The sequence below is a fragment of the Lissotriton helveticus genome, chromosome 5_1 (genome assembly GCF_964261635.1).
Source record: "Lissotriton helveticus chromosome 5_1, aLisHel1.1, whole genome shotgun sequence".
Classification (NCBI taxonomy): domain Eukaryota; kingdom Metazoa; phylum Chordata; class Amphibia; order Caudata; family Salamandridae; genus Lissotriton; species Lissotriton helveticus.
The window spans coordinates 379,942,319-379,955,920 of NC_136065.1; the positions used below are offsets into that span (position 1 = coordinate 379,942,319).

The 13,602-nt window shown below is 43.9% G+C and overlaps 1 long non-coding RNA gene across 1 annotated transcript; it reads right to left on the reverse strand.

Annotated features, from left to right (window-relative positions):
- Nucleotides 1-11,320: 11,320 nt before the first annotated feature.
- LOC144753172 (uncharacterized) lies at nt 11,321-13,198 on the reverse strand. The gene is made up of 2 exons (XR_013594230.1): nt 13,073-13,198; nt 11,321-12,841 (listed from the first exon to the last, which is right to left on the reverse strand). It is a non-coding gene; the product is annotated as an uncharacterized LOC144753172 (long non-coding RNA).
- Nucleotides 13,199-13,602: the final 404 nt, after the last annotated feature.

The following is a 13,602-nucleotide window of genomic DNA, read 5'->3' on the forward strand; positions in this document are numbered from 1 at the left end:
AGAAATACTGTGCTAGAGGGTACAGGGCAGAAAAGGAAATACTCTGCCAGAGGGTGCAGGCCAGGCCTCATGAATACTGTGCCAGAGGGTGCATTAATTTATCCTCTAGAATTTCTGGAGTAAAGTCCTGATACCAGGCGGCCAGGCGAGCCTCCTACGGGGCAGTAACCATCCCCAGGCTGACAGTAGAGCGCCAAGAGGCTGTGGAAACGATATCGGAAGCGCTACTTAAAAGATTGCACACTGGATCAGAGCTCTCCAAGGGCCAGGGACCAGGTGGAGATTCACCAGTGAAACATGCAATATCACACTTGATTCAGTGTGTCATGGGCCCCACTGCAAGGACAGAAAGAGACCCTAGGCCGCTGTTCGAAAATTTAAATATAGAAAGAATCAGAGAGCCCCTGGGGCCCTGGGCCCGGTGCCACTGCACCTGCGGCATCAACGGATGATTCGCCTCTGATTGGTTTATCTGTGGGGGGGTGGGGGGTCTGCCATCACATGTGCAGTCCTTACCTGTGATCTAGTCATGTGCATTGCCGAGGGGGGAGGGGCGCGCTGCCCTGGTGACCTCGGGTTGGCAGCGCACCAAGCCCGGCAGCGTTCCACGCCATGGAATGCATACACCCAAGCCACCAGGGCGTGGCTGCTCTGAGAACCCCGGTCATGTGGATGGGGGGCGGGGGTGCACGCGGAGGAGGGGGAGGGGGTGAGCGGGGGTCATCCTCAAGAGGGTGGGCGGTCATGCACGCGGGAGAGGGGGTTGATGGCCGTCCTTCATCCCCGAGTGGAACATAGCCACCCCACCCTTTATATGTATTTTTGAGACTGAAATACACTGTCCTCGGCTGAAATGGAAAAATGTCATTTTTGAAAGCGAGAGAAATTTAATACATATGTGATCGGTTCGTTTCAAACACAAATAATGAAGGAAGTCATTGATGTATGTACCGCGGGTGAACAAAGCACTCTACTCTCCACCTCGGGAGCATAAACAGAATATTCTAGAACATATAAATAAAATTAAAAAAACAGAAAGCGAAGAAAGGGTTTAGAAGAAATTACCGGCGAAAAGCTCAGTGAATAACACAGCACACCGGGAAAAGGGGGCCATACACGACGGGATGGTGACGCTGTCAAATCGGGCGGGACAAACAGCACACAGGACACATCGGACGGGACAAACAGCTCACAGGACACAGGGAAACATAGAAAGCAAACACAAAAAGAGAAAATGTAAGCAAAAAATACAAAATGGCCTACCTGCCGGTCCTTGCATCACGGAGAAAGCGGGACGGCCACTACTGCAAACGGAGCTCACGGGCACACCGGGAAAAGGGGGCCATACACGACGGGATGGTGACGCTAACAAATCGGATGGGACAAACAGGACACATCGGACGGGACAAACAGCTAACAGAACACAGGGAAACACAGAAAGCAAACACAAAAAAAGAGAGAATGTAAGCAAAAACAATATGGCTTACCTGCCGGTCCTTGCATCACGGAGAAAGCGAGACGATCCTCATGAGAAGACAAAACAAATAATGGCGGATACGACGCTCGAAATTTTTCGGATTGGGGGCGTGTTCGGTGTTCTCAGAATGGGCGTGGCCTAAAAGTAGAAAGAAGAACACCGAACACACCTCCAAATCCGAAAAGGACGGAGCCTATTCGGAGGGACAGCTCTCTCCTCCAATGGCTGGCCTCCGTTTAGGAAGCCAGCCAATGGGAGAGAGGCAAAAACAGAGGCGGGACAAATAGTCCACACTAAGAAACATTAAATCTCGGTTCTTCCGGTTCTGCCTTCGGCAGACCGGATATTACCTCGACCTAAAAACGATTGCTAGATTAAAAAAAGTCACAGACATGGTGGTCTGCGGACCCCAGATGGCCATCATGCCTGTGATGGCTGTAATTCCTAATGGATCGCAAACTGCAGCCTACCTCATTATTATTCATGAGGTAGGTCGATATGTGACCCACTAGGAACTGCTATGTGAGAAGTGTATGTCTTTATACATTTTTGCAATTTGGTAAGAATTGAAATAATGTACCGCAATACCTACTTTTTATTACATATGGCCCAATGGTTGTTAACTTTTAAAGTTTGAAGATTACTAGACAGAGGGGTGTTTATTTACAAGAAACGTACGCATCTGTATAGATGCGTCAGTTTCCCTGCGCCTGCTTGCAAAACCCTTGTGCCACAATGGATGCACCATATTTACAATATGGCGCACCATGGCGTAAGGACTGACAGATGCATCAGAAATTTTGACGCATCTGTTGCGCAAACTTCATGTATTGCTGGAGTTGCGCCGCAAGCAGGACGCATCTCCAGCAATGCATAGGGAAGTCTATTCCTAATACACTGCGTCACTCCTTACGCCTTCTCCAAGCAGGCATAGGGTTTTGACGCTGTGGCATCCTAGAAGTGGTGCAGCGAAATCTTGTAGATTCTACAAGGCTTTCCCATGTAGGAACGCCCACCCTGCATACATTATACCTAGGGCTCCCGGTTTTATGGTATTTATTTTTTTAACATATCCATCGGTATTTATCCATATTTATTTTTTAGCCATCTTATTGGTATTTATCCATATTTATTTTGTGTTTCTAGAAAAAATTTAGCTATAAAATGGTATATTTCTGCATTTATATAACTCTTCGATGTGCACACAAACATGGATGCCTATCACGTTTTAGCAAACTAGGCAGCCACGTATAACAAAAGACTACTCTCACAATTACATATTGGCATGATACTACAAATATAAGTTAACATATGCCTGTATTTAAGGAAATCTCACCCTGTATTTTAACCCTCCATGCTGTCTGCCTGCTTAGCTGTTGCCTAGAAGTCATGAAAGATAATATGGAGAGTTTCTCACCAGAAGCACCATTTTCAGTATTTTTCCACTTTTAAAAATAAATACAGACAGGAAACACATTGTTTTCTGTCTGTATTTATCTGTAAAAATCAGTAAAAACGGAAAACCGGGTGCCCTAATTATACCTGATGCAGGTTTAATGTGGCACAGGGCTTTACAAGGTGACACATCTCCCTAGATGTGTCACGTTGTAAATGGGCCACCAAGTGGCGCATTGTTTACGCCGCCACTGCGGCACAAAAAGTGACGCTTCGGTGGCGAAAAATGTTGCAATTGGCTTGTAAATCTGCCCCAGAATGCTTTAGGTCACCTTCCACGAGGAAGAATTTGTAAATGTTGTTGTACTGCTGCTTTTCAATGGCCCTTTCCTCTCTCTTGTTGAGGCCTTGAAGCCTTTTGTAGAACAGAAGTCAAAAGTTCTAAGTTGGATGTGCATGGATGAGAGAAGGGTGTTGGTTGGAGTCTGGTATTACTGTTAAGTATTAATGATGTCCAAAAAGTACGTTCCAACTTGATGCAGCTACAAGGGGGTGTGTGACATTTGCATTATTTGTTTTGTGCAATTATGCACATTTTTGGGAAAATGTAACTAGGTTATGAATAATTAATTACACGAAATGCAAATCTGTCCTATAGCACTATACCTGTAGCATGAAATGCACCCTTGAGCCAAGTTTTCGCCGCAAGGAGTCGTTTTGCGTTACAAAAGAGTGCGAAAACACGGTTGCCGAGAATAGCAGCCACTCACGTGTTGGTTTTCCAAGTTGTTCCAGCACTATGATTTTGCTATGAACTGCAGTGTAATCACGCAACGTGGCATAAAAGTGCAATTTCAGTAATATTATGTAAAAAGCGCAACATGGAATTGCAGAAATTACTCAAATTACAGCGATGCAATTTTCCCATCCTTAGTTATAGTCCACAGTGTCAAAAACATTGCTCAAAACTAAATATTATACAGAGACAACTTGATCTGCACGGCAAAGCGGGTAGTCTGAGGATCGTTTTGAAAACATGCATTGCAACACAGATTGGACTAGAAACAGGGGTCAGAACATAAGATTCAAACTTATCCATACACCCAGACGAAAAGATTTGGGATTTCTCAACTAAAGTAATATTTTTGGTAATTACATGGCAGATGGTGTGTTTTGGAGTGATAGTCATGTCTCCTCTTTCATTCATTCCCTTGTATGTCTTCACTCTCTCATGTCAGACAATTGGAGGGCTTCTGAACACTGTGGACATTGTGCCATATAAAAACATTGTAACGTAAAATGAGAGAGTATTTTCCCTCATAGAGTGAGAACTGGGGGACTCTCATAGGGTGACTTAGCTCTCAAAGTTGCTGATCGGGTGTGTGAGGGGTTTTAGATCTGCTCTTAGAAGACATTGAATTGTATGGGAATGTCTGAAGAAAGTCCAAAATCACAAAACCAGAGGAAGATGTGAATACTGGAATACTGTGCAGTGACCCTACTCCCCTTACCTGTGTCTAAGGCAGTAATCCCCACACATTTTATATCCATGACCTGCTTTTAGAAGGCCAGCTCTACGCGACCCACCTACCTTTAACAGGCATGGGGCAGGCATTGTTTTTATATAACTAAGCATCGTGTGGTAGGGCATTGTCATTTACAGACAGCACAATATAATTACAACTATCTTTGCTTGGACATACAGTTTTACTGATAAAACTGAAACACACTCAAATTATAATATTTCTGTGAATATTTATCAAATGTCTGGATAGGTTTTGATTTGATTAACATCTGTTTCCAGCAACCTTCAGAATTATAAAAAAAAGTGCTTCATTTTTGATTTCCTTTCTGCTGAATGCATACAGTTTATTTACAGGTATATTCATTCTGTTGTTTGCTGCAGAAAAAACGACATTCTAAAGTCCTTCCATGCACAGTCCCTGTACTCCTGCAAGATTGTCACTCCTCTCACTTTGCAGTTAGAGAAAGAAAAGAAAACATTAATCTGGTAAAAGAATAAGCAGCACTTTGTTAGAAGACATAGCAAGCCATTTATTTGACCTTGGAACACCAAATGTGACAATAAACACAGAATGTTAAGCCATCTTTATTTATTGTGTGGACTTTCCCAAACCACCAAAAATAGGCTTGTAATGCACCAGAGGGTTGCGACACATAGTTTGGGGAACGCTGGTCTAAGGTATTCACAGCCTGGGGTCCTGCTTAAATTCCCTACCAAGCAGAGGTTGGGAGAGTGTAAGGGCTTTCCTCTCTCATTTCAACCCAACTGCCCCGTTCCTCTCTCACAAACAAAATCTAAATACCATTGTGACCAACAACGATATGCACAGCCAAAGACTGATTATTGTACCTCTGGATGCTGTCATCAGTGAAATCATCAATGATGTTATTTGGGATTCGGGAAGTTATTAGTGATGTCATCAATTATGTCATTTAACATGTCATGAGTGATGTCATATGCAGTGCATGACAGGAGTGTAAGTCATGGTTAGTTTACTTAGCAGTAATTTGGACATTTCAGAGGCTTTTAAATTTTGTTTTGTATTTATAACTGTATGTTAATTGTCTTTTTTCATTGCATTTCTGAGGTTTTATGATTACATATCACATCCAAGTGTTCCTTGCCCCTAACCTCCTATTTGCAGCTAATCCCTCTGGTGCACAGAGGTGGTTAATGTCATGGCAAGTCTTTGGCCAAGCTCTGCACCCAACCAGCTGTGGGCATTCAGCTAGGCTGGTGACCAAGCAACACTGCACATGGACTTTGGCTGTGTGGTGTGATAGTTGGTTACAGTGCCTGGATTTCACACAGGCCTGATACCCAACAATCAATCATTCAATCAATCATGACATTTGTAAAGAGCACTACATACCTGTGAGGGTCTCAAGGCGCTGGGGGGGCGCTGGGGGGGTGTTATGTTATGTTATATTATACTCTTTTATATAGCGCTCGAATCACCGGGGGGCATCTCGGCGCTTAACTCAGAGTACTCCAGTAGGGTGAACAGCGCAGGGAGGGAAAAGGAAAACTAGAACAAGAATGCCTTTAACTGTTTCCTGAATTTCAAATATGAGGGTAATTCTCGTAGATGAGCTGGAAGGCTATTCCAGTACTTAGGGGCAAGAAAAAGCCATACCCCCAGATCTCTGGAGCATAATACGGGGCACCTGAAGCCTCTGGAGCGCGCTAGATCTGATAGAGCGCGCAGGTCACCCGACTATAATTTTACCATATACGCATTGGGCCCATGTATTTCAATTTACCATTTATTGATCAGGTAACCTTACACTCTACTACCAGTAACCCTGCTCCTTCCTATTTATTTCCAGTGTACCCGACTAACCAATCCACTGTTACGGGTACCTATGATCACCATGGATCAGGGAGCTAGCTGTAAAAGAAAGGCAGTCACAAAATACAAAATATCATATACTATAATTTTTACTCGTAATAACCACAGACTCGGGAAGTTTTAAAATCTTTATCTAAATTTCATCATTTTCAGAAAGCATAAAGTTCACAGTAAGTAGACTGTCAATAACTAGGATTATAAAGAGCACATACCCATATAGGAAGAAAATAAGACCAACCATTTATGAGTCTAAAGGGAAGGTAAGAACAGGGAGCATACTAATAAGAAATCTCAGAGCTTAGACTCAGTATGATGTCTAAAGGACGGGAAAAATAAGGAACATACTAGAATTTCACAGTTTGAACAGATCCCATGAAAGTGGAAAAGGGAAAAGAACTTTAATCTGTACTATGATAATTTTGAGACACAAAGTAGCTATAGGGAAGGTAAGACTGGAACATGCTGATATTCAGAGTTATGACTTTAAATTCAGTAAAGGGTCGGTAAAGAGAAGGAACATCTTATTCAGTCAGTCAAAATACACTTTATTCGATTTTTGTTAAAATCATAAAAGGCAAGAATAATACATACATTTAAAACGTTTTAAAAATACCCACAATACATTTATTTTACACAGCATCCTTAAAAAAGTCACTTAATTAAACACCATAATGTATGAAAAGAGAATTAAAATTAATATATTGGTTCGCTTTTAGTTTAAAATAATACAGTTCTAGGGATTGTTTTGTTTTTTCCTCTATAAGCGGCTGTTAGAAAACTTGCAACACAGAAAGTGACATGTGCATCTGGTAACCGTTGAAGAAAAAGCAAGGCTGGTCTCACTTGTATAAAGCCCATAGTTTTCAGGAGAGGTATTAGATATTTTCCCCTCTCCAGATTGTAAAACCCACAGAAAAACATAAAGTGGAGAGTATCCTGATTAGAGAACTGGTCACACTCACAGGGTGGTGCATGCTCTGGTTTTCCCCACACAGGGAAACAGCCTAGTGAGTAGTGAATCAGGTTCATTCTAAATCTGGTTAATAAAAATCTATGCAAGGGTTTAGTAACAAATTGCAGGTATGGTTCCATAGAGGGGGAAGAGGACAAGACCAAATGTGCTCTTACTAATGGTTTGTTGACTTCAAACTCCTCTCTCTCTAAACGTGTCCTCCCCTGGAATTCTTTCTTAATCCATGCAATGTCCGTTTTCCTAATGTTTGAAGGTGTTGTGTATAGGTCTGGTCTCCCGAGGGCAGTGAATGATGACTTTATGTATTTCAACCATAATATTTTCATTGCCCCCTCCCTTGCAATCACATCTTTAAGAATTATGTGGTTTAAAGACAACTCCGTGTTTAACCAGGTATTGGCCCAGAAAAGTAAAGGGGCCAATTTCAGTCCATCTATAATATAGGGTTGGCCAACTTCTTCATGTATGGAGTAGGTAGGTGTAGAATTTGGGACCGATAAGATTCTCCTAATAAGCTTATTTTCAACCCTCTGCATACTATCCAAGTTAGCATATCCCCACAGGGCTGCACCATATGAAGCAATGGAAACGCATTTACTTTTATAAACTTTTAACACAGCCTCCATTGGTTTATCCCCTAATCTTTTCGTGAAGGCCATCAGGGCTGCTGTGGACCGAGCTAAAGAAATGTTCTTGGCCTTAATCTGCGGAACCCAAGAGCCTTTCTCATCAAACAGGACCCCTAAATATGGGAAAACAGGGACCCTGGAGAGAACCTCACCCTTACAAGTAAAGGTTTTTGTGTGTGATTTATTTTTCTGTGGGCCCACAATAATTGTGTGTGATTTGATAACATTGATTTTTAAGTCTAGGTTAGCCATAAAGGAGCCAAAAAGCTCCAAAAGGGTCTGTAGACCAATGCCCGTACGGGCGATGAGAACGGCATCATCCGCATAGAGGAGAGCCGGAATCTGCTTCCCACCTACCCGCGGGACATCTGCATTGCCTGTTAACAAGGACTTCCCTAGGTCATTTATATAAATAGTAAATAGAAGAGGGGCCAAGATGCAGCCTTGGCGAACCCCTTTCTTTGATCTGAAGCTATCTGAGCATCGCCCTTCCCTGGTAACCCGGACCTTCGCAAAGAGCCCCTGGTGCAAACTTGCTATGAGGGCCACCAAGGAATCCTCAATGCCGAGCTCACGGAGTATAGCCCAGAGCTTGCTCCTATTAACCAAGTCGAAGGCCGAGGAGAGGTCCATAAAGGCTAAATATAGTGAACCCTCCCCGGCCACTGTATAATTGGATATTAGTAGATGTAGGTTTGAGCATTGCTCTAGGGTTCCCCGTTTCTCCCTGAAGCCGTATTGTATCTCTGCGAGGCCCCCAGAAAGCTCCAGGTTTGCTCTCAATTTAGTCAATAGTACTCTGCCCAGGATCTTAAAGGCAGAGTCTATTAAAGAAATTGGTCGGTAGCATCCCGGATCCTCCCTATCTCCTTTTTAGGTTTCGTAACCTGGCGAGGGGCGAAGCCACTCCCAGATCGAAATCTGTTGTTTCTAATAGTGAGGTTAGGACAGCCTCTGTTTCCAATTGGCTAGCTCCATAAATGGAGGCTAGCCATTGGGAGGCAGAGGCTGTCAATCGCGTTTTCTCTCGAAAACGCGATTCGGGGGCGTTTCTGGTGCTTTTTTTAAGCCCCGCCCCTTTGTCCCGGGCCGCGCTGCGATTGGCTGCCGGCCCGGGACACCCCCGTGACGTCATTCCCGGGCCGCGCTGTGATTGGCTGCCGGCCGGGAAACCCCCGTGACGTCAGCCAATCACAGCGCGGCCCGGGACCTGACTTGTTTAGCAATGTGGCTAAAGGTATTTGCTGCACCAGACCATTAGGGCAGTTTCACTCGCAAGTAAAGGTGTGGATTTTAAATGGGGTGCAGCTGAAAGCACCCCAGCCTGCACCACCTCAGATCCATTTCGTTTTGTCCCTCATATTTATACACAAGACTGTTCAGGCACGATCTGACTACCCTGAGGCTCTTTTCAACTCCGCCTTTTTATGTTTTCTGGTTCCCGCTCATCAGACCATCATCACGGAGCAACTCGACGCCCAAGACTCCCTCGTCCAGTTCCCAGAATCCACGTTGAAGCTCTGGGGGCCAGGAATGCTGGACACTCCAGTGACAAAGTTGCATTGCGCATGCGCATTCTCGGACGGCTGTGACGCGAAAGGAGCGTTCATTCTTCAGTACGTGCTGTCTCTGCCTGAGCTGTCCTTTGACCCGGACCTGGAAGTAGTTGTCATGTTGCGCAGTGACCGTGAGGAGTAAGGAGAAAAGTGAGGCATGTTTCTAACCGGCGTGAACTGTAAGTGATGGCAGAAGGAAACAATTAGGGTCCCCGGAAATGCACCCTCAATGACAGGCTCTCGGTGGGAAGCATCCTTCGTGTCAGGCGGTCTGGAGGGTTATATTCAAAGCGATAGCTCCAGTTAATATTTATCCCAGCTTTTGTGGGGCTCAGGTCCTCTAAGGGGCTTTTGGGAGCTCTGTGATTCCTGTTACATCTACAGAAGTGGTCTGAAACTAAATGTACTGGCTGCCCTCTCGGTGCACCGCCTGCGTCCTGTGTAGCAGCCGTTAGAGGCAGGGTGCACGCCACAGAGGTGCTGAAGGGGGCAACCTGCAAACCTCTAGATACACGACTTTGCCTCTTTTACAGTGGATGTTATCACAGGAGGGTGGGACTCGTTGGTGCGCACTTTATTCTAGTGCCCATACCCCCAAGCAGCATTCTCGTTGTGGTCCTTCATTTTTACGTCTGACATTAGCCATAACCTTTTTTTTTAAATAAACTTATATTTAATATATACTTATATGGACTTCCAGAAAGCCGTGTTCTCTCTTTGGTAGTTTGTTGTCCTATTAACATTTTCTTCTGCCCTCTACAGCATGGGGCAGGTGTTTGCCATTCCACTTCCAGCCATTGGCTAACGTCTCTGTGAGTGACCGCTTTCTGTTCTATAATAAGGACAACAACCGCACGCAAAGTAGTTACCTTCAGTGGCTGAGACGACAATGGCAATTTTAACTTTTTCAGACCTAAAGCATAAGGGGGCAGATTTATGAAGGCCTTGCGCCGCCGGTGCGTCACTTTTTCCCATGTTAAAAATGACGCATCGGCGGCGCAAGGCCTTCATAAATCTGCCCCAAGGAATTTAGAAGCTATCTGAACTTATTTAGTCAATATTTTCTATATGTCTTTGTTCCAGGGCCAACAAAGAAAACAACAAATGCCATATTAGCGTGGCGACCTCTGTTCCTTAACCACGATGCTTGCATGGCGCTCTCTCTTGTACAATCCGACGCAAAATCCGGCACACCAGCTAGTGTACTTAGGTGCCTTATTCTTATTTTTCCAAAGGGATTTAGCATGAATGAGTACTGAAAAAAGCATTTCTTAAGCCAAACGTAAATGGGTCATTTGGAAGCGAATAAAGGAATTACATGGCAAACAAGATTAATAAAAGGCCCAGCCAACAAAAATAACCTTAATGTTAACAGAGTTAATGGTTACCAAAAAGGAAGGTTTCAAATGAAAGAACAAATGGTAAACTAGAGCGGGACATTCCAGAAAGGAGACTGGGGCTGATATAGGGGTAACTGAGAGAGGAAGGTGTTCGAGAAGATACTAAAGTATCAACATGTTGCACATAAAATGGTTGTGTAGGTAAGTCCGGTTCAGATCCTGAAGATGCAGCAGTGGTTTCTGAAGGATGAAGAGAGATTTAAAAAAAAGCAGGCGGGTGTAATAGTCCAGCAATATTCTTACTGTGTACGTATTAACAATCGTAGACCTCTCTCAGGCTTTTTTTTTCTCCTAAAGAATGACTGCTCACATCCTCGTGGCCCCAGCCAGCCATTATGATCTCAAATTTCATGACTGCTGGAACTAATGGTTGCAATAGATGCACAAACCTATTCCTGTTGTTACTTGTGTATGCGGATATGTATTTGCAATATGCTGTTCATAAAAGATTGTGAAATAATCTCTTTTCTTTCTCTTCTATGCACCTCGAATAAAACAGTTGCCAAGGCCAAAGCAAAGTAAGTATGTTTTTAATATGTGTAGACTAAAAATGATGGATTGGTACATACATTTGGGTGACAGAGCAGATTGCATTGCATGTCGTTTGCAGTAATGTTTTTTCATCTTGCAGCAGTAGAACTGTGACCCACTGTGTTTCTGTATAGACTCTTGCGCCCTTTCCAGACAGCTGTGGGCAGTGAAGTCGGGGCTTAATGGGTTCAGGCTGTGACAATAAGAGATTTTTACCAGTATTGGCCTGGGGTTTATCCTTACGACTGAGCCAATACTGTGCACCAGTTTAGCACCTGACCCTCACAGGCGCAAAGTTGATCAGTCCAGGGCTTACGCACCGAGGTAGGAGATGGGGATTAGGAACTCCATAAACTACAATTATCAGTTAATAATTTAATATTCAGCTAACGATTTTTCTTTTAAAAATCTTTGACTTAATTCAAATAATTGTACATAATTCCAAAAACAATAAATATACAGATTAATACTCAAATCTTTCTGTAACTAATGGGGAGTCACCTTATGCCACTCCCTTGTACCTGCGGTACAGTGCACTGTTCAACGTGCTGTGCACCACATGTTTCACAAGAGCCCGAGGAGTGCGGATCCTACCCTAGCTCTGCTAACTAGTGCGCATGCAGTGTATTTGGCGATGGTGTGAGGTGTGCAGAGGTAGCCCTAGCATTAATTCAGGCTGCAATGGAGTTATTGTACTTGTGGCTTTCAGATCTTGCGCTTTTGGTTTTCCCTTGGGCCCAAACAAGCTAGGTACCTATGCTTTGTGGGCTTGATGAGTACTTAGTTGTGGATGCAATCTTCTTAGTCAATGTGGCTTTCTTCCGGTACTCCTAATTCTTTTTGTGAGGACTTTGGACAGCAATCTGCCTTCCTTAGCACTGCATGGCTTCTTAGTGCTTAGTTCTGCAACAAAACTCTGTAGGACAGACATTTCTTAGTGTCCTCCATCTACACAGATCTGCTCACATTGTGGGGTAACTTCGATATTTCTGTATCTCAACCTCACAGAACAGATCATTTGTTGATGCGATAGTGGGCGTCTTTGGGTTGTCGTGCCTTCGTTCCTTCACAGCCCTGTCTTTGTGAGCGATGTCTTCCTCATTTTGGATCACTTCCAGTTCTGCTCAGGAGCAGTCAGTCGGTTGTCTCCCTCAAAGCGTGAGGTGGGTATCCCTTCTTGGCAATCTTGTCGAAGTTTCCCAAGCTTTAGTCCCAAACTTGCAAGGGTATTTAGTGGTGGAATTCCTGGAGCAGAAGAGCGTTTCTTAGTCACCACCGGTGTGGAGGTCTCGATGTCTGGTGAAGAAATCTTGGCACACCGTCTATAAGTTTCAACCACATTTTTATACAGAGGCTGCAGATACTGATTATGTATTCCAACAGTTACTTCTGAGACAAATTCGGAGCAGTTGTCTCTTTTGCTTATTCTGCAAAGATTGGTCCAGCCAAGGTCTTTATCACTTTGAAGTGTGAGCAGTACAGTGGGGTGGATCTTAGAATCTCCTGTCAGGAAAGAGAGAAAACAAATGTATAAAAGAAAGGGAGGTTGCCCCACTTAATTACTTCTTAACATGTGGGGAATAACAATTCAAGTGAATAATGAGACAGGTAAGGCCAGAGGACACTCCCTTAGCTTCAAAGAGGTCTTCTGTCCCCTCTTTCCAACACCCACAAGCCTGGCCCTCTACAAAAGATCGCTTTAATGTCGTGGAGGAGCCCTGCAATTCACTTCACCTGTGTTGTTGGTAGAGGCCAGTAGCCAACTCTCCCTGGCTCCTGCCCCCATGATCAGCTCTCTCTAACCATGGGAGCTGACGATAGTTATGCCTGGTGTGCCCCTCCAGACCTCAGATCGTCATCTAGTGCTTCAGTCCTGGTAAAAAAAAACTACCATCAGCTCACATGCATGATCATCCTGCTGAGTCGTAGGTCAAAAAGCTACAACTTGATGTTATCTGAAAAGGTGGGCAAAGAGTTGGCCGAAATATACTGTTACTGTTATATGGCTGGGAGCTACAGATTTAAATATGAGGTGAGAGTTCATGCATGGGATGTACTGGAGTAAAGTGAAAGGCAAAGTAGAGACAAGACTGTCAGAGAATATGTGACTGGCAAAAGTGGGAACTGTCTATGGTGATGAAGAGAAAAGTTAATAACAAGCATTTACAATGCAACGGTTTCGCCTTTGGAAAAGTTTGAGCTATTGGCATTGTAAATGACAACATTTTTATTTATGTGTTGGTTTTGAAAACAGATAAATAAAT